The 19,386-nt window shown below is 42.5% G+C and overlaps 1 long non-coding RNA gene across 2 annotated transcripts; it reads right to left on the bottom strand.

The window, feature by feature from the left end:
• Positions 1-407: 407 nt before the first annotated feature.
• Positions 408-15,317, bottom strand: LOC307214394. Of its 2 annotated transcripts, XR_013838032.1 has the most exons (5): positions 15,199-15,317; positions 11,352-11,536; positions 5,701-5,895; positions 1,864-1,982; positions 408-928 (listed from the first exon to the last, which is right to left on the bottom strand). It is a non-coding gene; the product is annotated as an uncharacterized lncRNA (long non-coding RNA). The 2 variants fall into 2 exon arrangements; XR_013838033.1 differs by lacking the exon at positions 15,199-15,317 and having other exon boundaries at positions 11,352-11,581.
• Between the last annotated feature and the right edge of the window lie 4,069 nt (positions 15,318-19,386).

Raw genomic sequence — 19,386 nt, 5'->3', positions numbered from 1 at the left:
ACCTTCCTGCCTGCCTGATGCTACAGCCTCTGAGAGCTCCAGTTAAGTGCCAGAGTAAACCCTAGGAAGTCAAAATCTCAGGGTCCTCCTTGCAAACCCTAATATGTTTTTTGTAATTTTATTTCAAGATCAAATCAATATTATTTTTATCTGTTGTTGTGGGGTCCCTAAAAGGCATAGGCAGGTGCCAACTCTGACTACTTGGTAATCCAGCACCGACCCAGATCACACTGGGCTGCCCAAGGTGACCCACAGCAGTCCAGGAGTAACTCAACCTGACTTAACCATGGCCCTGAATTAGCCCAAATCAGCTCAGGTCTTGGACCTTGACCAAATCTGGGGCACAACCATATTAAATAAAGGTGTAGATTGTTGTTTTTCTCTGTACACCACCAGACAAACTCATCCCATGACTTCTCTTTGGCCAACAGAACTTACTCTTCTTGTACTCCCCTGGGGAGCCCCTGCCCCAATCTGCTTCAGAGGGTTGGGAGAACACATGGGGTTGGAAAAAGAGTTCCATTTCCCAAGCAGATATCCTTGTATGAATGGGCTGCAGCCCCTCCAAAAGAGTCTATCTTCCAGGGACAAAAGCCACCCCAGTTTCTGATTTGATCCCAGAATGTCCCACTTTTCCTTAGGACACCCCTGTTTTCATCAGAGCTCAGAGTTATGTAATTGCAGACAAACTTTATAAGAAGTTCTCTAAATAGTTTCACCCATTCAAACATTTCCCCCCCTTTTAGCCAAATTTTGTAGCACATAGCTCCAGACTGGGCTGATGGTAAAGAGCCATTTGTCCGCTCTGCAGTTATCGTTTTGCTTGAAAGAATTGTTCTGCCTTTAAAGAACACCAGGTCTTTCTCCTGCATCTCCAAGCCGTTATTCACTGCAATCGGCGTTCACAGAAAGAGTACTTTCTTTACATCTAACAAAGAGAGAAACTTGTGTCAATTCTTGCACACCAGTGTACGTCGGCATCTGGCATTGATATTAATTTCCTCCTCTGATCTATCATTTTAGGCAGCCACAAAGTTGTCCCCGCAGATCAAAGAGGCAGCAGAGATCCAACTGACAAAAAGTTGAAATGGGACTTCAGAGCAGCAGCAAAGAATCATTCCCTTTAATCATAGAGCGAGCCCAAGCCCAGACTGTGAGGAAGAAGAAACCTGGAGATCAGGAGATTCTCTGCCAGTTTTTCAAAGTTATGCTAGAACATCAAGGCAGAGGACACATGTACTGGTGTGCAAGCAGAGAAAGGGGCCAAGGGCCAAGTAAAGGGGGAAGTATCAAAAACCAGAGGACAGGACATGTACGTCTTGTCTAGGGTTGAACAGAAAGTTAGAGTATTGGACTTTTTGCTCAGCTTTTTTAGGGCAGGGGAGGTGTACCTAAAACTGGAGAGGGGAGAGGCAGTATTAGAGATGATTTAAAAGTATCAGGGATGCTACTTATAGCCTGTGATGGCTTAGCACATCTCACCAGTTGCCAATGGTTGCATCTTCCTTACCCTAAATTCTGCAGGAATTATGCCATGTCAAGATATAGCATTGTTCTCTAAGAAACTGAGGGACAGAAATGGATACTCCATTTCCTCTCCTTAGAAGCCTTCTTGGAGCAATGGTTTGCCTAACATTGAACCAAGAGAAATGCCACCCAACACAACACTACCATCAAATATAAGTGGCCCCTGAAATGTTACAACCCCACTCCCAGCCATTTGTGAATTGTACAATCATATTTATATGCAGCTATATACATGACACTCCGGGTCTGATCCGTAACATTTCCAGTTAAGTAGAATTTAACTTAGGGATAGGGAACAAGTTGTTATTCCAGATGTTATTAGAAAAGAACTCTCACCTTGACTATTGACATCCTGGCTGGGGTGATGTGTGTTGAGTCCACCAACATCTGTCAGGCCACAGGTTTGCCATATCTGTTACATCTAATTTTGCTAGGGAATAATTCTGCCTGAAATCCTAAATACAAAGGCTGGGATGAAAATATGCTTGTGCGCGGATCTGCTTTCAGATGTTTGGTCAGGTGCATTTGAGCGTTCACAAGGTACTCTCATGATTACTCCATCGCTTCTCTGAAGAATTCACTGGCTTTTCAGTGGCCAGCTTTTTAGCAGGGCTGGCCGAATACATTTGCTCCCTGAGAAGAACAGCAAATGGATCCCTGCATCCTTGTCAAGATGCAAAATATCAAGGGGCAAGCCAAGTTATTTTTGGCACGTTGAGTGAGAAAATCACAGGAAATGAACCAGGTGGTGGCTTGGAAGCCCTGGTTAGAACTGAAAAAGGTCCCACCCATATATTTCATCTGGGGAAACATAAATGGTCCCCAGAGGTCCAGTTCGGTTTATTACAATACCTCATATCGAAATATATAAACAGAAAATTATTGAGCTGCCTTTGTGGAAGGATGGAATTAAAAATGGAGAGGAAAGGGGCACGTCAAAGGATCTGGGAAAATGTGTTCACTTACTAAGAATCAATATCTTTCTGATATTGGATTTCTTAGCCTTTGACTAAAAAACTTCAAGTCCATCACTTTTTTGCTACAGTGGTGCCCCGCAAGACGAACGCCTCGCAAGATGGAAAACCCGCTAGACGAAAGGGTTTTCCGTTTTGGAGGCACTTTGCAAAACGAATTTCCCTATGGTCTTGCTTCGCAAGACGAAAATGTCTTGCCAGTTGCTGCGGGTTTTTTTCCCTTTCCCCCCCCCTTTTCCTAAGCCCTAAGCCGCTTATCAGCTGATCCGCTAAAAGCCGCTAAACCGCTAATAGCGCTAATCCGCTAAGCTGTCAATGGGCTTGCTTCGCAAGACGAAAAAACCGCTATACGAAGAGCCTCACGGAACGGATTAATTTCATCTTGTGAGGCACCACTGTATTTATTTTCTGAAGGCAAAGCATACCCATTGAACAATACTTCCTTAACAGTTTTCCCACCCTGAAAATAGAAGCTGTCCTACCAAGAAGAAGCTAAGGCTTTTGGGATGTGGGGGATGCAGGTTGCTGTAGGGTAGAGAACAAGTCAGGAAATTTCCAGTAATTTATACTAATTTATTTCTTTTTAAATTTATTATTACATTTATATCTCAGCTTTGCTCCATGGAGCTCAAGGCAGTGCACATAGTTCTCCCTCTCTTCATTTCATCCTCAAAAATCTATGAAGTAGATGGATTACATGGAACTGGCGGAAATGACTGGCAGAATCCGAGACCAGGGAGAAGAGTCGGCAGAAGAAGACTGGAGGAAATTTAAAGTCTATCTACAGAAACATTGTAAAATTAAGGAATGTTAGAAGGATGCTGGAATGAAGCTATGTGGTTTTAGCAGTAATGCTATAAAGGATTAAGTAAAAATGGATTGTTAACAGGTCAGAATGTAAAGTTACAATATATTAAGATAAATTAGTAAGATAAAAACAAAGAAGGAAAAGATTTGCTGAAACAACTAATGAACTAGAATACAAAAAAGGGAGGTGTGAGGAGGTCAAGGAAACAAGCAAATGATAGATAAGATATGGAAAGATGGATTTGTTTTTAATTGTTTTTATTTTTTTATTTATTGTATTTTGTATTTTCTGTTTTTCTTTTTCTTTCTTTTTTATTCTTGTAACTTTTTGAAACACCAATAAATATTATATATATATAAAAAAACAAAAATCTATGAAGTAGGTTAAGTTGGGAGACTGTGAGTAGCTCTAGGCCACACAGTGAGCTTCATGGTGTAGATTTGAACCCTGATCTCCCGACTCCTAACCCAACACTCTAACCCTGTCAATAGTCTCAGTATGCCTTTCCTGGACATCTTACTCCAGGAACACTGAGCTAACATTATACCTTGTATCTGTAAGACTTGTATCCCAGTGTATGACTTGTGTCATATAGGATTGCTTAGCTGAACTGGATAGGTAGGTAGGTAGGGATGGGCAAACACGTCATTTTTGTTTTCTCTCTGTTTCTCATTTTCCCCCAATCTTAAATTCATCCCTACACCAGTTTGCATTTTTTAAAGGGGTCCTTATAGCATTTTAGTGCAAATTCATCATAATACACACAATTTTTCTATGTAATTTTTTTATCTACACATTTTCACAAAGCATTTCCCCACAATATATGCATTTTAGTATGTTATTTTCACAAATATATGCATTTCTAGAAACACATTACACTGGTATATTGCTTCTTCTTCTTCTTTGGCAATCATTAGTAGCTGAGTAAGATTGTCTTCCACGAACACGGTCTTAACAGTGAGTCCGTAAGTGACTGTGGAGGCCAATTCTGGATCCACACATCTTTCTACACTGGGGACATAGTTTTTTGGGCAGGAGTTGGACATGGTAAAGGCTGTTCTCCAATTGGAAAGCTCGTAGGCCAGTGTTTCCAAGTTGTTGGTGTTAAACTACTTTTTTAAAAAGATTTGCTTTGAGGGAGTCTTTAAACCTCTTTTGTTGACCACCAGCATTATGCTTTCCATTTTTAAGTTGGGAATAGAGTAGTTGCTTTGGAAGACGATCATGAAGCATCCAAACAACATGTCCAATGAAGCTGATGTTGAAGAATCATTGCTTCAACACTGGTGATCTTTGCTTTTCCCAGTACACTGACATTGTTTGCCTATCTTCCTAAGTGATATGTAATATTTTCCCCCAGAAATACCATGGATGGAATCTTTTGAGGAGTTGGATATGGTGTTTATAAGTGGTCCATGTTTCACAAGCATACATTAAGGTTGGTAGTACAATAGCTTTGTAAACAAGCATTTTGGTTTCACTGAGAATGTCCTGGTCCTCAAACACTCTGCACTTCAATCCGGAGAAACCTGAACTCACAGAGCTCAGGCGATGCTGGATTTCGGCATCATTGTCAGGCCTTGTGGAAAGATAACTGCCAAAGTAGGAGAAGTGATCAACACTTTCCAAAGTTACACTATTGAGTTGGATTTGTGGTGCTGCAAAGGAGTTGTTTTGTGGTTGTTAGTGCAGCACTTTGGTTTTTTGGATGTTGAGCGATAGGCAAGCTTTCTGTAAGCTTCTACGAAGATATTTATGATGGTTTGGAAATCATCCTCTGAGTGTGCACACACTGCGTTGTCATCAGCATATTGAAGCTCTATCATGGAAGTTATTGTAAACTTACTCTTTGCTTCCAGCTGCCCAAGTTAAAGAGCTTCCCATCTGTTCAATATATGATTTCTACTCCAATGGGGAATTTCCCTTTAACATTGTGTAGGATCATGACAATGAAAATAATAAATATGCATGGCTTGACTGCACTGCAAAATTAAAATAAGTGCAGATTACAACACCCTGCTGTGTTTCAGTTTGCACATTGTTTCAAAGAGTGCAAATTCAGCAAGTTCACCTTTAAATGTGACCTAAATCAAATTTATCCCCCATTCGTTTGGTGGGACACCATTTGTTCAGACTTATTTGCTATTTACGATGGCCGACCTGGGGCTTGCTTTTATTATTGTTTGAGACAAAACAGCAACAAGAGGATTGTGTGGGATGTTGACAAGACACAGGATATAGCAACTGGGTGTTATTCAGGTTGTTGAGCTCTGCTACCCTATCCTAAACTTGCATGTTTCTGTAGAAGAAATAAATAGCTCCTTTCCTGGGGACAACTATTATATAAGTAGTTTTTGCACATTCAGAAAATGGAGAAAATTTTGTTTGCACCTTGTCTTATTGGTTGGACTGGTGGCTTGTCAAGAGTACAGAATTATGGAATCAGTATATCACTGTAGCTCCCCTAATGCCTGAGATATAATGGAAGCTTGGAGTCAGAGCCAAACATGTCATCTCCAGTTTGGGTGCTTCAGCAATACAGCTGGCCTTCATCCTTGTAGAATTTGACTCTTTGGAACGAACAAGCTGCAACAAATAAAAATGGAAAAGAAACATGATGCAGAGATAGATAATAAGACAATGAAAAATGAGACAAATTAGTGTATGTTACAATATGATCTGCATCCCCCTTCCCACAAAAAAGATAGAAAGAACAACCTCAGGTTTGGGAAATAAAGATTCTATGAAGAGAACAAGGAATGGACAGACAGACATATAGCAATCACAATTACTGGGAGATACTAATCTGAAATGAGGGCAAAGAATCATGGCCAATTATCTTACTCTTTTAAGAATTTTAGAATAAAATGAAAACCTCCATGTTTTTTGAAATTGTGAGAAAGATGCACTTGGAGAACAGAGCAGAAAACAGGACAAGTCTGGCTGAAATTACTTGATTTAAGAAAGGAATATTTCTCTCTCTCTCTTTGCAGGTTTCCTCAATAGTTGTTGTTTTGTTTTGTTTTTAAGGCACTGGAATCCAAATCAAGTTGGCAAGAATGTATTGGCTGAGGCTTTAAAAGAAGTATTTTTATCCTTTGCTTTCTTGAGAAAACTCAAGTGAAAGTTAGGAAATATGATTTTGATTATTTTAAATAAGCAGTGTACAAAAGACAGAAGCAACAGCAGACAGCTTAAACAAAATATTTCAAAATACAGTCATGTATAAATATGTTTCATTCCTACAAAGTAATCATTACCTGGACATGGGATCTACCGTATGTCTAATTTATACAATTATCTACCCCGCTCCAAAAAGAAAAAGAAAAAGGATTTTTTCACCATAATAAGGCTTTAAAGGTAAAGGGACCCCTGACCATTAGGTCCAGTCGTGGACGACTCTGGGGTTGCGGCGCTCATCTCGCTTTACTGGCTGAGGGAGCCAGTGTACAGCTTCCGGGTCATGTGGCCAGCATGACTAAGCCGCTTCTGGCAAACCAGAGCAGTGCACGGAAACGCCATTTACCTTCCCGCCGGAAGCTTTAGGCATCATCAAAGTAACCACTGCATGAGCAAATCAAGCTACTTTCGCATTCATAGCCTTGGTTTATGGCTTGGTACATGGCTCAATTGGCATCTGCCTTAGCAGCAGACAATTTCACACTCACTTTTGCCCAAGAGAGTTGATTTTTCAAGGATGACAGAGATAGCTGCAAAGAAATGCCAAGTCTGCATGGAACAATTAGAAAACAGCTGTACTCATGTTCTGAAAACCCAAGCTGTTCAGGATGCAAATCCATTAACTTCTTTCCATCTTCAGAATTTGTCTCCTGAATTTGTATGTTATGCACCAGGGAGAAAATATTGTCCATTTGACATCTTTTAGCATTTAGGATCTCACTTTCATATAAAAAGTGGACAGTGCTGATATTTAAGTCTGTTATTTAATAAAAAGCCCTGTTAATTCAATGTTAAGTAAAGTATAGTCCAAACAGTGAAATAGTAGATGTCATCCTAGTTTTCTGTAATAGGAAGCAGATTAAAGTGTGTGGCAATTACATCACTAAACCACTGTAATAAACAGGACAATGACTCAATCAAGACTGCCATTTTGCATGTTATGAGACGCATATAAAGAGTTTGAATTGAATTTGATATCCCGCTTTATCACTACCCGAAGGAGTCTCAAAGCGGCTAACAATCTCCTTTCCCTTCCTCCCCCACAACAACACTCTGTAAGGTGAGTGAGGCTGAGAAACTTCAGAGAAGTGTGACTAGCCCAAGGTCACCCAGCAGCTGCATGTGGAGGAGCGGAGACGCGAACCCAGTTCACCAGATTACGAGTCCACTGCTCTTAACCACTAGACCACACTGGCTGAATGAGCATCACAACTATTTCTGATTTGCCATAAGGGAACATTACATAATGTTTCTGTAAATCACGGTGCGAAACTGATCCCCCCAATCCATACCACTGGAGAGGATTAGGATACATTGGAGGTGACAATCTGCCAGTCTCTACTGACCTTTTTTAATGGGGTGGTCTTAGCCATTATGGTGGCCCCTACCACACTCAGAATTTCAGGAAGCTACTTGCAGAGAAGCCCATAAATGGAAAATTTCAGACTGATTTCAGATGATGATGATAATAATAATAATAATAATAATAATAATAATAATAATAATAATTTATTTATAGCCCACACATCTGCCTGGGTTTTCCCAGCCACCCAGGGCAGCTTCCAGCAAAGTATTAAAATACAGTAATTCAAATATTAAAAGCGTCCCTAAACAGGGCTGCCTTCAGATGTCTTCTGGAAGAAGGCATCAATTCCTATTCTGACCTGTGTTCATCCCATGCAGCGCTCTTTCTGTTCTGCTACAGTTCAGTTTCCAGCAAAAACTAGATTATCCACTACCCATGTACAAAAGTAGCAGCAGATTTTGTGTTTAGCTTTTGTGGATTGGGGGGGGGGGGAACAGTGTCAGTGCACAAGAGGCTGTGTTCATTTAAACAGTTGTCCAACAGTGATGTAGCACAGCAATGATTTAGATTGTGCTTTTTAGTGAGAGTCTTTTTGAACTATTTATTGAATTTCCCTACAAGATTTTTTCCCTATATTGGCATACAAAAAAGTTAACAAAAATATGCATTGATATAAGTATTTAAACATCACACAGATGCCTGTTTCTCAAGTATTATATTTACTTCAGTTGGAACCAGAAGGTCCCCTTTTCCAGCAACATATCTAGCCTTTTTATATTATTGAATCTCTGTTCTCTTCAATTTTGATATTTCCCCCATGTTCGATGTTTTTTCTCAAAATACTTTATGTATTCTTGTCTAGAGCTGATGCTGAAAGCTCCCCCCCCCAGCAAGTCTTTTCTTTTCCAGTTCTTTCCCCGCTTTCAAACATTCTTATTCATTTATAGACTCTCTCTTTTTTAAAAAGAAGAAGTTTAAATTGTATTTTTTATGCCCCCAGAGTTGTGCAATGACCCTTTGGAAATACTCCATAGAATTCCATTCACTAACAAAATATGTTCAGTGTGCCTCAGAAATCATTATGAGGTGCATTCTACTGCTTCAATAGAACCTGATACTGGGAGAGAGAAAAATTAAATGGTGGCTATCTCAAGACCTATATCTGCATTCACAATATACAGGGGTTTTTTTGTGCAGACAATATGTGCTCTGAAAGCCTTATAATCTGATATTTTCTACTTCTCTCCATAAAATATTTGATACCAGACAGTCATACAAAAGAACATTCACAAGAGCACCTTCTCTCCCTATAATCCATATTGCTAGGAGTCAACTTTCTGCCTCAAATAACTTTTTGGAAATGTATTTTTAAAATCTGCTTGGTGCCTAAGGAGAAATATCACAGATAAGCAATGTGGTGCACTTCAGATATTGCTGGACATCCAGTCCCATCAGCCTCAACCAGTACAACCAATGACAGGGATGATGGGAGTTGTAGTTCTGCAACCTCTTGAGGGCATATTTCTTCCTACTCCTGCGTTACATATTAAAAAAATTAGAAACTGCAGTACTGCACCCAGTATCCTGGAAGTACATGGGAGTAGACATGTAGAATGCTACAACCTGATTGGCCTGCAGGAGGAGCCCAGTCAGTCCCTAGGAGGAAGTTAATCAGCCTATTAAGTCGGTAGGATACTAGGATGCAACAGCTGATTGGCCTGCAGCAGCAGCCCAATCAGGCTCCAGGAGCGAAACATAATCAACCATATCAGTCGGTTCTCATTGTGTAAATAATGTATATAAAGCCTGAGGTTTGGGGGGAAATTCAATCACTGTTCCTATGAGCTGAAACAAAGAGCATGAAATTTCTACTCGAGTATATTTCAAGAAGATTTCTTCCCTATGTTTTACAGCTTCCATGCTGAGTAGCTTCATGGAACTGGTGACTCTGCTGACAATGTCCCAACTTTGTGGCATGTCTATCTACCCCTGCACTTTGAAAACACATCTCCCTACTTACATATGCTGCATGCTGGCACTCACCTGCCGAGTTGATGATGCTTGTTGAGAAGGAGAGCAGGAGCATCAAGGTGGCGGAGAGGTCAGTGTGGTGCAAACACGCTAGCAGAAACACCAGATTGGCTCTGCTGGTGTGTTTGCACTATGCTGATCTCCCTGAGATCTTGCTCCTCTCCTTCCTGGTAAGCAACATACCCTCCAACATTTCTCCAATGACGCGGGTGGCACTGTGGGTTAAACCACAGAGCCTAGGACTTGCCGATCAGAAGGTCGTCGGTTCAAATCCCCGTGACGGGATGAGCTCCCATTGCTTGGTCCCAGCTCCTGCCAACCTAGCAGTTCGAAAGCACGTCAAAATGCAAGTAGATAAATAGGTACCGCTCCGGCGGGAAGGTAAATGGCTTTTCCGTGTGCTGCTCTGGTTCACCAGAAGCAGCTTAGTTATGCTGGCCACATGACCTGGAAGCTGTACACCGGCTCCCTCGGCCAGTAAAGTGAGATGAGCGCCACAACCCCAGAGTTGTCCGCGACTGGTCCTAACAGTCAGGGGTACCTTTAACTTTAAATTGGGGATAGTAAGATCTTTGACAATAGCACTACAGTGGATGCTCGGGTTGCGAACGTGATAGCTTTTCCGTGCGCTGCTCTGGTTCACCAGACCTGTACACTGGCTCCCTCGGCCAATAAAGCGAGATAAGTGCCGCAACCCCAGAGTCGGGCACAACTGGACCTAATGGTCAGGGGTCCCTTTACCTTATTCCATAATAATAGTAATAATATGTATATATACCCTGCCCATCTGACTGGGTTCCCTAGCCACTCTGGGTGGCTTCCAACATATATAAAAACATAATAAAACATTAAACATTACTAAACTTCCCTATACAGGGCTGCATTCAGATGTCTTCTAAAGGTCAAATAGTTACTTATCTCCTTGGCTCAGGGATTGTATAACTCCATACCCTTCAACATTTATCCCATGAAAATACGGACATCCTAATGAAAAGCAGGACATTCCAGAATCAAATCAGAAACGGAGATAGCTTCTGTAAATCTGGGACTGTCCCTGGAAAATAGGGATTCTTGGAGGGTCTGAAGCAGCAGTGACTCAAGAGTTTAGGAGGACAGATGAGCACCTGCCCCTCCCATATGTGCTCTCCACTGTTGCCTATTTAAATCCATTGTTGCAAGGTGTCATATTAAAATAACAAGAAAGAGGCTTTGCCACACCTCAGACATTAGCCCCACTTAGTTTAATAGCATTATTCCCAGGTAAGTCTATGTAAGATTGCAGTCTAAAAATATTTATACCATATAAAGCACCTGGCTTTTCTGTCCAATGAGAATAGTTGTTAAGAATGTCTGTGGAGCTTTGTTGCTATGGTAACAAGCAATTATACTCTCATGTCAGTTCAAGGGTTTATATCTTCTCTTCCAGATTTTCAGACATTTGGAAATAGCCATTTCCCCCCTCTCATATTTCTTATATTTAGCAAAATGTGCCACATAGATCCAGCATCTTAAAAGTTTTACTTACTGAGATACAAGTCCTTTCAGTATGTGAATCCAATTAATGTGATAATAGGCGTGGCATTGTGGCAGGAAATTCTGCCCCCAACTGATGTGTGGTCCTTTGTCGGTAAGATGTGAAACGAGCTTTTCCATGGTTTTTCAACATTCCCTCTTCATGATCAACCGTAGGCATGGAGGTCTTTTCAGAGTCTACGATGAAAGCATTCAGGTCAAGGTGAAGCCTGCCATTCACGTACTGCAAACACACACACACTTATTGTATACAGTAAGTTATGAACCACTGAAACCCATGTCATGAACCCATTGAACGCAGTCATTTAAGATGACATTTATAAAAGTCGATTCTAAGCTATACTTCCAAAGAAGTTCAAAATTGAACCAACTCACTTGCCCCACCTCTGCTAGCCATTCATGCTACAATAACAGCTTGTCACTTGGAGGAAATTCCTGTTTAACAAAGGTGACTAGTTGATTATCTACTTGCAAGACTTCTGTATAATGAACATGGCACTTTTAGGTTATACAGAGACCTGAAATCACTGAAGGCACAATATAAATACTATGTAGTAGAAGTAATACTAGTAGCAACAGCACACATCCAGCTTAATACATATCTGTTTACTCTGCCCATTGATATACCTCGGTTTAAGAACAGTCCGGCTTAAGAACGATTTGGTTTACAAACTCCGCAAAACCGGAAATAGTGTATTGGTTTGAGAACTTTACCCCAGTCTAAGAATGGAATCTGAATGGTGGAAGGGCACTGGCGGCAGGAGGCCTCATTAGGGAAAGCACGTCTCAGTTTAAGAATGATTTTGGTTTAAGAACGGACTTCTGGAATGGATTAAGTTCATAAACCGAGGTACCACTGTAATTAATACAGGTGTTCTTGGGCATTTTGATAATTTTACTAGTAATTGTTGATTTTATTGGGCAGTGTTGAGCTTTATTATACAGTGATCCAAACTGGCATTTATTTTTGTAAAAGAAAAGCGGTATAGAATAATAATAATAATAATAATAAAAATAAAAATAATAATAATAATAATAAATAGCAACACTAGTTAACAGTATAAACTCATTATCCTGTCTCAGTGCTGCCCTTGTAGACCTGAGCAAAGAGGAGGACAGGGACAAAACTAAAATGAATGGCCTCTGTCTTTTAGTAGATCGGGCTCCACCTATTGGTGTCCCTGGCTTCTGGCTCTTCTGGAATGACTCAGGCAGGGACAACAGGGATTTTGAAAAAGAATGGGAACCTTTTACAATATATTTGCAGAAACACCCCCCAAAATGGACTCGTTGGCAGAATTTAAATAAACATTTAAATTTTTATTTACATAAAACAAGGAATATAACACTGTGATAGCATAGTATTGTATATAAACAGCAGAACGTATCATTTGATGTAATAAACCAGAAATGGAAGCAGAGGGAAGTCAACAGAGAGGGGGGAGGGATTAAAAACTAATGTTTAGTATTGATATTGGATATTTGTTATGAAAATGGAAAATCAATTAAAAAATTAACAAAAAAAATGGAATGACTCAGTCAGTAGAGCATGAGAATCTTAATCATAGGAGCCAACTCCTAGAGACCAAGGTCCCTTCAATAAAATATTTGAGGGGGCTAGGCTCCCCCAAAGTTGATGGGCATTACCATTCCAATGGTATACATGCACTACGTCTTGTGGTCAATTATGTGCCCCCCACGAAAAAAAATATTTTATTTAAGTTGGCACCTCGTCTCCTAATGTTAGGTTTGTGGGTTCAAGCCCCAGATTCCTGCATTGCAGGAGATTAGACAAAATGATGCTTGTGGTCCCTTCCAACTCCGCAATTCTATGATTCTATAACATTCTGCTCCCAGTGGGTACCAGGCAACACTGAAAGCCAGAGTGCTTAACTGAGCTTCAACTCTGAGGAACATGTGTAGCCCTCTAGATGTTGTTAGACTGCAACGCCCATCAGCCTCAGGCAGCATGACCAGTGGTCAAGGATCATGGATGTTGCAGTCTAATAATATGTGGAAGGTGGAAGGTTCCCTATCCTCAATTGAGACTGTGACTAAATTGGGGATAGTGGGATGCGGGTGGCATTGTGGTCTAAACCACAGAGCCTAGGAACACCGGCGGTTCAACTCCCCACGATGGGGTGAGCTCCCGTTGCTTGGTCCCAGCTCCTGCCAACCTAGCAGTTCGAAAGCACATCAAAGGGCAAGTAGATAAATAGGTACTGCTCCAGCGGGAAGGGAAACGGCTTTTCCGTGTGCTGCTCTGGTTCACCAGAAGCGGCTTAGTTATGCTGACCACATGACCCGGAAGCTGTACGCCGGCTCCCTCGGCCAGTAAAGCGAGATGAGCGTCGCAACCCCAGAGTCGTCTGTGACTGCTCCTAACAGTCAGGGGTACCTTTGAATTGGGGATAGTAAGATCTTTGACAATAGCAATACAGTGGACGCTTGGGTTGCGAACGTGATCCGTGCGGGAGGCACGTTCGCAACCCGCATCATTGGCAACCTGCATCATTCGCAACCCGCAGTGCCACGTCTGTGCACACGTGGGTCACGATTCGGCGCTTCTGTGCATGTGCAAAGCACGATTCAGCGCTTCTGCACATGCGTGAGCACTGAATCCCGGAAGCAACCCTTCCGGTACTTCCGGGTTTGGCACGGTGTGCAACCCGAAAATGTCAGTCTGAAGTGTCTGTAACCCGAGGTATGACTGTATAATAAAGGTATAATGCAAAATGCTACTGGGAGTAATCATATCCAATTGTCAGGCTTCAGGGGAATCTGATCCCTCCCACGGTGGCAGCAAAGAAGCAGATAAAAAAAGAAGAACTCTTACCAAGTCTTTTATTCAATATTTACAGAGAGAACATAGAAATGCTGTCTCTGCTAGATAATGGCGTTGCTCCGAGTAAAGTCCCACCCCCTCTGTCTTGCCTATTCTACATCATCCCTGCACCTGTGCTCTCTGCCTTTGAGCTTCCTGTTCTACTACTCTCAATGCACACCGGGTCCTAGGAGAAGGGGGCTCAGGAATGCTTTCTAAAGATAATGTGTCAGCCAGCTCTGCTGTTCCCCCCTCCCCTTCCATTATTTCCCAGCTTTCCCCCTCTTCTTTCTTAGTGTCAGGACATTCAGCAAACCACTGTTTTAATTCTATACTGCCCTCTTCTTCTCAGGAAGGTTCAGCAGAAGGAGGGGGGCTGTCTCCACCATTCCTCCTCCGATGTCCAGTTCCTGACACCAGTAAATGTAGGTGCACATGGATATAGATGGAAATAAAAGCAAATAAAGTAGACACTTGATGACATTTTATATTTTTCATAAAATTGTGACTAAACATAGCTTGAGGCTTCTCTGAGGCATCCGTGCCCTGAAAATATACCCCATGTTTAAATTAAAGTTAAATGACTTGTTGAGCAGGGAATCGATTAAATATGCAAAAGTTTAGGGATCACATAAATGAGATTCCATTTCCCACTTTGTTGTCTTAGGGATCTGCTGGGCAGCAATTCTTTGCGGCCCTCCATTCTCCTTTATTCATTAGGAGGAAAGAAATTGAATCAAGGAAAACAACAACATATGCCTCTGAAGCCAAGTTTTTAATTATTGATGGTCAGTTTGAGAATGAAAATCTTCAGGGGGGGGGGGAGGGTTGTTGTTGTTGGCATAGTCTGCAAAATAATCTGAGAAATTTCAAGCTATATATTCTAAACAAAATGGCCGGATCTGAAAAATCTTAGTTGGCTACTGTAGTGATTTTAGTACAATTTTGTTCTTGGTTTACATATTACATAGCCAAAGATCCTACCTGGGACTATTAGCAAATTCGAGTTTCTCACCTAAAAATGCAGGTTTTGTGAGCCTCTGGTGATTTTCATCCAGGATGGGAAATCTATTTCCTGTCTATGCCACTTTCCTTTGAATTCAATTCCCTTTCTGCATTAATGAGCACATTTTCTTTTTTAAAAAAAACAACAACTTTCAAATTACATCCCTAAATACATATTTATATCATTTATTTATTGTATTTATGCATGGTTCTTTCCCGAACATAGCTGAAACAGAGAACAGACAAGAAAATTAGATCAGTGATTAAAATGATTAAAACAAATGCAAACCTAAAATATTTATAATAGTCATTAAAAACACAGTCCACATTCTGCCGTTTCAGAGTAAACATTGACATATCAGTCTGAAAAGACCTGATTAAACAGAAATGTCTTTAGCTGATATATAAATCCCAACAATGAAGAGGACAGATGCTACTCTGAGGGGAGTAAAAGCCCAATCAGAAGTTGTCCACCCAATCCAGTTCTCGTGGGAACTACAAGCAGCGCTCTCCTCCTCTTCTAGTGGGTTGGTACTGGAAGAAGCACTCCTGCAGATGCATGGGCCCTGAGACATTTAGGGCTTTATAGATTATTACTTTGAATTGGACCTGTTAGTTTACCGCATCCAGTACATTACATTTCTTCTTCTTTCTTCTTTGACAATCACTCATAGCCGAGGAAGATTGTCTTCCATAAACCTGGTTTTAACTGTGAATCCGTAAGTGACTGTGGAGGCCAATTCTGGACCCACACGTCCTTCTACAATGGGGACATAGGTTTCCAGGTGGGAGTTGATCATGGTGAGGGTTTGCCAAGCATACCTTCCTCTTAGCACACTTCTTCCTTTCGTCCTGAGTTTGAGCATCTTCAAAGCTCATGACACCTTTGGTAAAGGCTGTCCTTCAACTGGACCACTCATAGGCCAGTGTTTCCCAGTTGTCAGTGTTTATACTACATTTTTTTTAGATTTGCATCACATTAAGGAGTGGTGATGGTCCATGGGGTCACGAAGAGTCGGACACAACTAAACAACTAAACAACAACAACAACAACAACAAGGAGTGGTGATATCCAAAGTCCTGAACAACTCAGGCCCAAGGTACCTTTATTATTATTATTATTATTATTATTATTATTATTATTATTATCATCATCATCATCATCATCATCATTATTTTATTTATTGAATTTATATACCACCCTATACCTGGAGGTCTCAGGGCGGTTCATAATAAAACTGTTGGGATTTTGCCTACCTCCAGCTTCCCACAGAGGCAATTAAGAGTTGGCCAAAGGCCAAGAAGACTGAGCAGAAGGAGCTATTCTGCCTCGAGATATGGGACCTTGGATACAACTCTGCTATTGGTTGAGGTCTCCACATAGGCATGATGACTCATGACCTTCCTGGCTGGATAGGTGGTTGGTCAGTGTTGTGTTCTGAGAGTCATTTGGAGTTTGTTCAGTGAGAGAGAGTTAAGATCCGTATCTGTGTCCTGTATATAGTAACTTGTAGAGTCTGTTGTAAATAATAAACACCTCTAAGTAACCAAGTTACTGGTAGCAGCGTCTTGTTCCTGCTTCATCCTTCCTTCCTGCAAGGACTCTCCTCCCTGGAAGAGAGGGGAGTGGTTGTGGGCAGGAGCCCGAGCTCCGCCTCCCCCACTCACCTGGCTGGCGCCCGCCCCATCAGCAGGCACCCAACCAGGTGCCTCCGAGGGGGCGTTGTCAGCATCTTAAATGCTGTGGCGCCAGCCCTTCCTCGGCCTCATTCGCCTTCGTCCCGTCGCGAGTCACCCACCCTCCACTCCCTTTGAGCTCAGGGTCTTAAATTTTCCTTGGCCTTGCTATGGACCTTAGGTTGGTCGCCCTGGTTGTCCGGGGGGGGGGGAGGGCTGGTAGGAATTTTTCCATTTGGCATTAGGCTTTTTGGTTTTTTCACCTACCTCGTAGCAATCGTCACAACTTTCGTGGTATTGGTGGGTAGGTTAGGCATTGGAAGAATGTGTTGTGGAATCGAAGAGCTAGGTGTGGCCATCGCCTATGCCTTCAATATTTTGGGTATTCTGTTAAAGGAATCTGGCGGTCGTGTATTCTGTCCGATGCCTGCTTGGCGGGAGGCCATGGCACGACCCTCGGTGACATCAGGAGAGAGCCTATAGTTGAATGAGCATCAACAGGCTCCACCTACTGGTGAATAAACCCCCGTGTTTTAGACATCCAATGCCTAAGCCAATACCTTTTCACTGCTGTAATCAATAAAGTTGTGGCCTTTTCTTGCCCATTAACCTTATATCTTGTGTCCTTGTGTATTCATTTCACATTGCGGGGGTCGGGTCCTCGAACCACAACTGATTGCTTCTGGAAGTCAACTGGGTCTGGCTAAGATCCTGCAAAGCCACTTCCGGCCTGCCCCAGGAGGTGGGGTTGCGGGCTTCACGCCCACCCCATGTGAGCGGGGGCTGGTCCCAGCCCCCGCGAGAGCAGGGGAATCCCGGTCGGGTCTGCCCCCCCAGCCAGCCAATCAGCTGGCTGGCTGGGGGGCATGGCCTGCCCTATTTAGGGCCAGCGCGGAGGGGGCTCGCCCTCTTTTCGCCGGCTCGCCCCCACGTTTTCCCACCCTCCCTCCCTTTAACTAGGGTTAGGTAGGTCTTGGACTTTGCTATGGACTTCGGTCTGTCGCCGCAAGGGGCATGGTAGGAATTTTTCCCAATTGGTGATTTCTGGCCTTTTGGTTTTTTGCCTACCTCGTAGCAACTCGTCACAACTTCTCGGCATTGGCGGTAGGCATTGGTAAGAAGGGGTTAAGAGGATGTGTGTGGGGGGAGGAACGCCATCACCTCCCCCCAGCGAGCGAAGGGTGGTCCGTTAAAGGACTCCGGGGGGCGTGGCCCTGTCCGAAGCCTATGGAGGTGAGGGCCAAAGGCACGCCCCAGAGCGGTGACCCGGGGGAGCTCCTAGTCGACGTGCCTCGGCAGGAGACTCCCCCGATATAAGGTTATCCCTTCCCCGTGTCTCGAGCAAACAGGCTGGAGCCGGATAGTCGTTAGGACCAATGCCTAAGCCAATGCCTCTCATTCCTGAATTCAATAAAGTTGTGGCCTAATTCGCCCAATTAACCTTAAATTATGGTGTCTCGTGTCTTTATTTACCCTGGTGGGGGGCGGGAACTCGCCACGCAACAGGTTAAAGTTGTGAAACACTAATAAAAACTGCAATACACACACACACACAAAATAAAAACAATCCAATAACACCCCCCCCCCCCAAAAGAGCCATGTTTTAAAAGGGTATAGGTTGTCAATCAGATCAGCCAAAGGCCTGGTTAAAAAGGAATGTTTCTGCCTGGCACCTAAAGGTGTATAATGAAGGTGCCAGGCGAACCTCCACCTGAGCCATTATATTTCAGCTCAGGCACTGAGATCATCTGGAGGAGCTGCTGTAAGATGTCCCTTGCGTCACAGAGGCCCAAAAAGTCCTCAGGTAAAACACAGCATTAAGTATCATTGATCCCATTCTGCGGAACACTCTTCCAAACAAGATTCAGCAGGCAACTACACTTCAGTGCCCCTAATCCTGGAGAGGGCCCAGTAGTGATTTTAGTCCATATTACTTAAAATTTTGGGGTCTAGTAGACCGGATTTGACTAGCAGGATTCAAATCATTCTATGATGTGTCATGCAGGTATATAACATTTCTCCAATAACTCAAAAGCATAGTAAATTTGTATTTGCGTCACTGACTTTGACCCCTTCAGATAATCCCATACAGTACAGCAATTTTATGAAAAATCTGAGTTGTAGTAGTTACAGTGATACCTTGGGGTAAGTACTTAATTCGTTCCGGAGGTCCATTCTTAACCTGAAACTGTTCTTAACCTCAAGCACCACTTTAGCTAATGAGGCCTCCTGCTGCCGCCGTGCCGCCGGAGCACGATTTCTGTTCTCATCCTGAAGCAAAGTTCTTAACCCGAGGTACTATTTCTGGGTTAGCGGAGTCTGTAACCTGAAGTGTCTGTAACCTGAAGCATATGTAACCCAAGGTACCACTGTATTCTTTTTTAAAACAACAACAACAACAACACATACAATTATGGTGATCTGTTAAGGAATAACCGAATTGAAAAGATATAACAGTGGTTACCCAGACCTCGTTGCTAGTCACGAAGGGACCCCCATGGCAGTTCAAAAATGCAAGTCT

The sequence above is a fragment of the Podarcis cretensis genome, assembly GCF_951804945.1.
Source record: "Podarcis cretensis genome assembly, chromosome: 4".
NCBI lineage: Eukaryota > Metazoa > Chordata > Lepidosauria > Squamata > Lacertidae > Podarcis > Podarcis cretensis.
This window is presented reverse-complemented; position numbering and strand designations above follow the sequence as displayed.